Below are 9,096 nucleotides of genomic sequence, written 5' to 3' on the forward strand. Positions count from 1 at the left end.
ACCAGCAGACAGAAGACTTCTCTCTCACTCTGCCTCTGCCTCTCTGTAACTCTGTTTCCCAAATAGATAAATAAATCTTTAAAAAAAGAAAACTTGCTATACCCCATCAATATATATACTTTTTTGTCAATTAAAAAAAAAAAAGACTAGGACAATATCTTCTAAGTGGTCTCCCTGCCTTCCCTCAAGCTCTCCCTCATTGCACTCTCTCTGCAGTGGAATCGTTTTTTAATACACAAATCTAATCACTTCTCGGTCTTTTGGCTAAGATCAAGTGTAGTACCTGTTCTTATCAGATTAATACACCAATCTCATTTTATCTCACATATAAGACTCTTCACTGACTTCCCTTTGTTTCTAAGGTCAAAATGAACAGCCTTTAGGGCTCCTTCCCATGTTGGGGCCTTCAGAACTGGTATTACTGTCCTCCCACCATCCTAACCCCATCCACACCCACTCCCCAGCTTCGTAGGGCAGCCAACCTTCCTCACCTTTCATATCTCACCTAAAAGGGCACTTTGCCAGGGAGCTCTTCTAACTCCATTATAAATTTGCAAAATAGCCATGGCGCTTAGCACAGGCTTGATTTTTTTTTTTTTTTTTTGACAGGCAGAGTTAGTGAGAGAGAGAGAGAGACAGAGAGAAAGGTCTTCCTTCCGTTGGTTCACCCCCAAATGGCCGCCAGTCTTCCTGGTCTCCCATGCAGGTGCAGGGCCCAAGCACTTGGACCATCCTCCACTGCCTTCCCAGGCCACAGCAGAGAGCTGGACTGGAAGAGGAGCAACTGGGACAGAATCCAGTGCCCCAACTGGGACTAGAACCCGAGGTGCCGGCGCCACAGGTGGAGGATTAGCCTAATGAGCCGTGGCGCCGGCCAGCACAGGCTTGATTCTAATCCACTGTGTAAGAAGCCAGTGGGGACAGCCTCCCTAGGACTGTTCACTGCCATGTCCCCAGCACCTGACACCTGAAAGAGCTTTAGTAAATATTTGTTGAACAAACGAACAGTCATGATAATAAAATACATTGATCTTAGAACAACCAGATGCCAAGTGGCCTGTGCAGAAATTTTAAAAAGGCTATGAATGTCCATTTGTCATTGGCAGATGTGCAACATCACCCCTCTTTTTGATGTACTGCTTTTTTAAATCAAGATTTACTTAACATAAGCTTTACCATTTTTAAGTGTACAATTCAGTGGCATTTGGTATATTTACAAAACATTTCCTTCACCCTAAGAAAGAACTCAGCACCCACCAGCAGTTGTTTCCCATGCCAAGCTCCTGGCAGCCACCAATGATGCATTTCCTGAGTCTGGAGAGTTTATATAAATGAAATACTCTAATAGATAGTCTTCTGAATTTGTTTTCTTTCATCCACATGGTATTTTCAACGTTCATCCACATTCTAGCAGGTATCAGTACTTCACTCTCCTCCATTGCTAAATAATATTCTACTGTAGGTATACAATAAGTTGTGCATCTCTTGATCTGTGGATGGGCATTTGGGTTGTTTCCACTTTGTGGCTGTTGTGAGTAGTGCTATGATACCTTTTTGAGGGACATGTAAACTGGTATGGGAGAGAATGACCCCATGTCCACTGGGCCATTGGCACTCCTGATGGCACACCAGTCAGAATTGACTCATCACTGCCTGTGCCATTAGTGGTTAAATATTTGGAAAATTATAAGCTGATTACAATAAAGTCAACAGAGAGGAGCCATGTTCCGCTCCTCTTAACCCCATCAAAATTGAGACAGAAGAGGGTACTTAAACAAAGGCAGCCAAACACGATCTGTGCAATGGAACCATGAAATAGTCTGAAATAAAATTCAGTCTAAATATGCCTGATGACTGTTAGCTGAGCCAATCAGATGCCTTCAATGGTAGAAATTAACCAAAAATGTGGAAGGGAGTGGAGAAGTTGATAACGGGAGCACAAGATGAAACAGGCCAGTTGGAAAGGCAGATGTCTGGGACAGAGCGTCTTGGGCTGCCCCTGCTGGTAATGAGCACAGCAGCCAGTCCCCAGAGCTGCCCTGCATCCAGAGCCACCTCCAGCCACAGCCCACGCAGCTTAATTTCTTGTTCATTCTTTGAGGTTACTCTGAGGCCTGGCTTCATGGCTTAGATTCTTACCCTGAATGTTTCTACCAACTTTCCCGTGACCGAAGTAACCTGAGTGATTTCTTGCATCCAAGGGAATTTGAGGAAAACACCTGTGAAGATAAGTTAGCTTGTAGACATCTAGAGTTTTATAAGCACTTACACTCTTTGATCCAGTATTTCCTCTCTCAAGTCCCATTCTAAAACAACAATCCCAAAATTAGAAAGTCATATACACAAAGAAGTTAATCTCAATTAAATAAGAAACTGGAAGTAAGTGTCGAAATATATGAGCATGGCTTTCAGGCAGAAATTATTCATCCTAAACTGCTGTGTACGTCTTAGAAAAGATGGCGGCACAAAGATTTCAGTGAGAGCAGAAAACTAAAAGAAAAAGACCCCAGAGACAGAAAGGATTCAGCCTCCTGGAGGAACCAGATGGGACTCTGGTTTTCCAAAAGGTAGAGGATGCTGAATTTTTTTTTTAAATTTATGTATTTATTTGAAAGGCAGGAAGAGAGAGAAAAAGAGAGAGTGAGAGAGAGAGACCTTCCATCCACAGGTTCACTCCCCAAATGGCTATAATCGCTGGGACTGGGCCAGACCAAAGCCAAGAGCCAGGAAATCCGTCCTGGTCTCCTACATGGGTGGCAGGGACTCAAGCAGTTGGGTCATCTTCTGTTGCTTTCCCTGGCACATTAGCAGAGAGCTGGATCAGAAGCAAAGCAGCTGGGATTCAAACCAGTGCTTATATGGGATGTCCAGCCCGTGACTTAACCTGCTGTGCCACAATGCCAGCCCCAGGTTGCTATCTTTTGTGGCAAGGAAGTCTAATGTAGCTGAGAACAGTACAACAAATCTCAGCCATTAGCAGCCAAGAAAGGCCCTGACACAGAGTGTATCAGGAAAAGCTAATGCCATTCCAAGATGGCAGTTACAAATGGCCCAATTTGTCATTTCGTCATGTGGATCAGACATATAGATCTAGAATACAGCATTGTACAGAGAGTGCAAGAAAGGCGATGGGAGAGAGATGTCGTTCATTAATTAATCAGTCCAACACACTTTTATGGTTTACTATGTTCTCAGGACTGTTGTGAGCTTTAGGGATAAAAAATTCCTCCCCTCAAGATGCACATTCTATGGTGTGGGATTACAAGGTGAGGGAGAAGGGAAGCAATGAAGAAAAAGCAGCAGTAGGGCCGGCGCCGCGGCTCACTAGGCTAATCCTCCGCCTGCGGCGCTGGCACCCCGGGTTCTAGTCCCAGTTGGGGGGCTGGATTCTGTCCCAGTTGCCCCTCTTCCAGTCCAGCTCTCTGCTGTGGCCAGGGAGTGCAGTGGAGGATGGCCCAAGTGCTTGGGCCCTGCACCCCATGGGAGACCAGGATAAGTACCTGGCTTCTGCCATCGGATCAGCGCGGTGCGCGGGCCACAGCACGCTGGCTGCAGCGACCAACGGCAAAGGAAGACCTTTCTTTCTGTCTCTCTCTCTCTCACTGTCCACTCTGCCCGTCAAAAAAAAAAAAAAAAAGCAGCAGTAAATTATATAGCACGTTAAGCAGCTATGCAGAAAGCTAAAACAGTAGAAGGAATAAAGAAATATCTGTTGGCAGCTTCTTAGAATTTAAATAAGATGATAAGGAAAGTTGTTACAAGGATATTTGAGCAACGATATGAGGAAGGTGAGGGAAAGAGTCCAAGAAAAGCACTCAAGGCGAAGGAAGCAGTACAGGCAAAGGTCCTGGAGGACTGTGTCTAGTTTGCTCAAGGAACAGCAGGAGGTCAGTGTGGCTGGGAGCAGAGTGAGTCAGGAGGGAGCAGTGGGGAGGGTAGTAAAAAGGGGGGAGGGTCAGATCACGTAAGGAGAAGAAGGGGCCAATGTATTGGCAGATACTGATTAATCGTGAGGGGACGGCCGGCGCCGCGGCTCACTAGGCTGATCCTCCGCCTAGCGGCGCCGGCACACCAGGTTCTAGTCCCGGTCGGGGCGCCGGATTCTGTCCCGGTTGCCCCTCTTCCAGGCCAGCTCTCTGCTGTGGCCAAGGAGTGCAGTGGAGGATGGCCCAGGTGCTTGGGCCCTGCACCCCATGGGAGACCAGGAAAAGCACCTGGCTCCTGGCTCCTGCCATCGGATCAGCGTGGTGCTGGCCGCGGCAGCCATTGGAGGGTGAACCAATGGCAAAGGAAGACCTTTCTGTCTGTCTGTCTCTCTCTCTGTCCACTCTGCCTGTCAAAAAAAAAAAAAAATCGTGAGGGGAAAGAGTGCAAATGGCCATGGCGCAGGCCATCGCAGAGTCTCTAGCACCAGTGACTAGCAGCAGGTGGTACAGTTCTCTGAGACAGACGACAGGAGAGGAGGGGGAGATTTGTGCCGGAGCAGGCACAGGAAGAGAAGAAAGAAAGGAGGCTTTGTGGAGGTACTTTGTTGAGGACCCAGAAGTTGGTATAGCAGGGAACGGGTCAGTATGGAGACACAATCGGTGAGCTACTGGCAGAAAGGGGAGTGCTTAAGTTATAGGAGTGAATGTGTGGATGACCCCTTGTAAGTACCAATAAATGGCTGCAAATCTCCCTAGTGAAACTACTCAAGAAGTGTGGTACTTAAGTTCTTCTGTCGTGCAAGGAACAGGGATAAGTGACCTCAGATGCTGAGGGTGTTGGGAGCTGCACAAGAAGCTAGAGGTCATTGTCAAACAGTAGTCAGGAACTTGAAAGATCAGCAGGAGACAGTGCAGCCTTATGATGAGACTACACGTTCCTCGGTCCAGCACAGTCATCCTTACAGTCTCTAAGCTATTCTGTGGTCTTGCTCCTGACACAGTCTCTCTACCTCCATCTACCTTTGTCAAGAGAAATGATCTAATTCATTTGGTTAGTTATCAATCATCATAGAGAACATTGATCGGAGCTCTTGAACCTGGATTGCTACTGGGCCAACCCATAGATGCTGCCCTTGTCCAGACAGTTATGGCCAACCAGGATAAGGCAGTAAGCATGGAAATCAATTATTAGAGGTCCCCAGATGGGGTTATGGCCACGATAGGTACTCTAAAGCATTCCAGGGGCAAAAAAGCTAGAAGTATATGGCATCAAGAAAGCCAGAGAGGAGTCTATTTTTTTTAAGATTTTTATTTATTTATTTATTTGAGAGGTAGAGAGACAGTAAGAGGGAGAGACAGAGAGAAAGGTTTTCCATCTGCTGATTCATTTCCCAAATGGTTGCAACAGCTGGAGCTGGGCCAATCCGAAGCCAGGAGCCAGGAGCTTCTTCCGGGTCTCTCACATGGGTGCATGGGCCCAAGCACTTGGGTCATCTACTGCTTTCCCAGGCCATAGAAGAGAGCTGGATCAGAAGTGGAACAGCCAAGACTAGAACCAGTGCCTATATGGGATGCTGGCACTGCAGACAGAGGATTAACCTACTGTACCACAGTGCTGCCCGCCCCCACCCCTTTTTTTTTTTAACATTCATTTATTTAAAAGGCAGAGTTATGGAGAGGAAGAGGAATATATATATATATATATATATATATATATATATATATTACCCAAATGGCCACAATGACTGGAACTCACCTTGTCCGAAGCCAGGAGCTGCTTCTGGGTTTCCCACAGGGGTGCAGTGACCCAATGACCCAAGGAATTGGGCCATCCTCTACTGCTTTCCCAGGGGCATTAGCAGGGAGCTAGATCAGAAGTAGAGCGGCTGGGATTCGAACCAGTGCCCATATGGGATGCTGGTGTCATAGGCGGTGGCTTTACCTGCTATGTCACAATGCCAGCCCCAGAAAGAGAGTCTCAAGGAGACCGTGCTCACAAAGATCCAATGCCACAGAGTGACTTAATAATTGATCATGGTAATAATTATCACCCTGAATTCTTACAACAGTCCTGTGACACAGGTATCTAATGCCATTTGGAAGGAAGTAATACCCAGATAACTTAAATAACTTGCCAACTACATCTGGTAAGTGGTAGAGGTGAAATTCAAAGAAAGGTCTGCCAATATCCAGAGAACAATCTATTGGCTCATTCTCCAACATTATTTATTGATGGTGTATTTTGCACAGTGCATTGTCTAGGCACTTCCATGGAGCTTAGATTCAAGAAAAAAAAAAAAAAAAACAAGATATAAACAAGTCACCAAGCAATAGTATTTAAATTAGTAATAAAAGACACATGAAATAAAGCAGAATCATAGACTTCCTTGAGGACAGATATGGGACACTGTTTTACATAGGATGAGTAAAGAAAAGCTGTCTGAGGAGGAAACATTTGAGTTAAGATGTAATTGAAAGGAAACAGCCATACAAAGATCTAGAGGAAAATACTCCAGGCAGAAGGGAGAGAGAGTAGACAGGCTATGCCTAAATGACCCTGGGTGCTCCAAGAAATACAGGAAGACAAATAGAGGGGGCGAGAAAGAGAAGAGCTTGGATGGGCAGGCCGTAGCCAAATCAAATAGGAGAAGTCTGGCTTCTACTCTAATCCTGAAAGAGAATTGTGGAGGATTTTAAGCAACTAGGAGAACTTTACTTAAATTAGGCAAAACCCAGGCTGGTGTTGTGTGCAAGACAGACCATTAGAAAGAAGAACCTCAAGTCAAGTCTAGGTCCAGGATGGTGCAGGCCAGGGTGACCAGAGAGAGACAGGAGAGGGTGGAGAGCTAACACTGCTTGCTGATGGGTTACTTGTAGAGGGTGGGAAAATGAGAGCAGACAAGCACTGCCATTTGGATAAGGACTCTAATGGTTTTACTAATACGCTCCTTTGGGAGCCTCTATGTTTTAGAGATGTACACTGACATCCTTAAGAGTTAACTGTCATGATAACTGTATTATGACAGACTTCAGCCCAAACACAAAATCTTAGTACGTAGCCTCTTCAGATTGGCTCCTTTCCCTTAGCAACATGTGTTTAAGTTTTTGCCTGCCTTTTCCTGGTCTGATAGCTCATTTCTTCTCACTGACTAATAGAACATCGTCTGGATGTGTCTTAGTCTGTGATATTGAAGGACTTCTTCATTGTTTCCAATTTGGGGCAATTGTGAATAAAGCTGCTGTAGACATTTGTGCAAAGGTTTTTGCAGAGGCACAAGTTTGCAAGTCAACCGGGTACAATGGCAAGGAGCACAGTTGCTGGATCATGTGGTAAGATTACGTGTAGCCTTACAAGAAGCTGCCACGCTGTCTTCCCAAGTGGCTGTGCCATTTTATGTTTCCACCAGCAACCAGTTCCTGGTGCCCCACCGCCTTGCCAGCAGCTGGTGCTGTCCGTGTTCTGGATTGTGGCCATTCTAAAAGGTTTGTCTTGTATCTCATTGCTGTTTTCATTTGCAATTCCAGTGACATCTGATGCAGAACATCTTTGCATATGTTTTTTCCCCTCTGCGTATCTTCGTCAATGAGGTGCCTGTTCAGGTCTTTGTCCAGTTGTTTTTTTTATTGCTCAGTTTTAAGAGTTCTTTGGACACAAGTCCTTAATTAGATATGTATTTTGCAAGTATTTTCTATTCATCTCTGTCTTATCTTTTTATTTACTAACACATATTTACTAATAGCTTTAAAAATTGCAAGTGACTCCACCTTCTTTTGGCCTCTGAGAAAGCAGAGATAAGGTAGGTGATGCAGATAAGAATTTTTTTTTAACTTTTATTTAATGAATATAAATTTCCAAAGTATAGCTTATGGATTACAATGGCTTCCCCCCCATAACGTCCCTCCCACCCGCAACCCTCCCCTTTCCCACTCCCTCTCCCCTTCCATTCACATCAAGATTCATTTTCGATTCTCTTTATATACAAAAGATCAGTTTAGCATACATTAAGTAAAGATTTCAACAGTTTGTTCCCACACAGAAACATAAAGTGAAAAATACTGTTTGAGTACTAGTTATAGCATTAAATCACAATGTACAATACACTAAGGACAGAGATCCTACATGAGGAGTAAGTGCACAGTGACTCCTGTTGTTGACTTAACAAATTGACACTCTTGTTTATGGCCTCAGTAATCACCCTAGGCTCTTGTCATGAGCTGCCAAGGCTATGGAAGCCCCCTGAGTTCACTGACTCTGATCATATTTAGACAAGGCCATGGTCAAAGTGGAACTTCTCTCCTCCCTTCAGAGAAAGGTAGCTCCTTCTTTGATGACCCGTTCTTTCCACTGGGATCTCACTTGCAGAGATCTTTCGCAGATAAGAATTTTTGGGCCCGTTTTGCCACAAGACATGTGTGGTCCTTTGCTACTCAGACAGGTACTCATTGGGGATCAAGGAGGGAAAAGAAACTAGTATCTCCCTGCCACATACCACAAGGCATTTTTTTTTAAGATTTAGTTATTTATTTGAAAACCAGAGTTACAGAGAGGTAGAGGTAGAGGCAGAGAGAGAGAGAGAGGGAGAGAGAGAGAGAGGTCTTCCATCCACTGAATCAGTGGCCGCAGCTGCACCAATTCAAAGCCAGGAGTTTCTTCCAGGTCTCCCACGTGGGTGCAGGGGCCCAAGGACTTGAGCCATTTTCCACTGCCTTACCAGGCCATAGTAGAGATCTCGATTGGAAGTAGAGCAGCTGGCACTCGAACGGGCTCCCATATGGGATGCTGGCACTGCAGGTGGTGGCTTTATCTGCTATGCCACAGTCCTGGGCCCAGACAAGGCATTTTTTAAAAAGTTATTTGTTTGTGTGTAAGGCAGAGCAATAAAGAGGGAGGGGGAGGGAAGTAAAAAGAAAGAGAAGGGGTAGGGAGAAATCTTCCATCTGCTGGTTCACTCCCCAAAGAGCTACAACAGCTAGTGCTGGGCCAAGACAAAGCCAGGAGCCAGGAACTCCACCCTGGTCTCTCACTTGTGTGTCCAGGTCTCAAATACTTGCACTATCATCTGTTGCCTTCCCAGGCACATTAGCAGGAAGCTAGATTGGAAATGGAGCAACTGGTTCTCAAACCAGCGTTTAAATATGGGATGCCAGTATCACAAACAGTCTTAACTCA

The 9,096-nt window shown here is 45.3% G+C and overlaps 1 pseudogene; it reads left to right on the forward strand.

Annotated features, from left to right (window-relative positions):
• Positions 1 to 244: 244 nt before the first annotated feature.
• On the forward strand, positions 245 to 381 carry LOC127487264 (U2 spliceosomal RNA; annotated as a pseudogene).
• The last annotated feature ends 8,715 nt before the right edge of the window (positions 382 to 9,096 follow it).

This window comes from Oryctolagus cuniculus, chromosome 9 (genome assembly GCF_964237555.1).
Source record: "Oryctolagus cuniculus chromosome 9, mOryCun1.1, whole genome shotgun sequence".
Taxonomy (NCBI): domain Eukaryota; kingdom Metazoa; phylum Chordata; class Mammalia; order Lagomorpha; family Leporidae; genus Oryctolagus; species Oryctolagus cuniculus.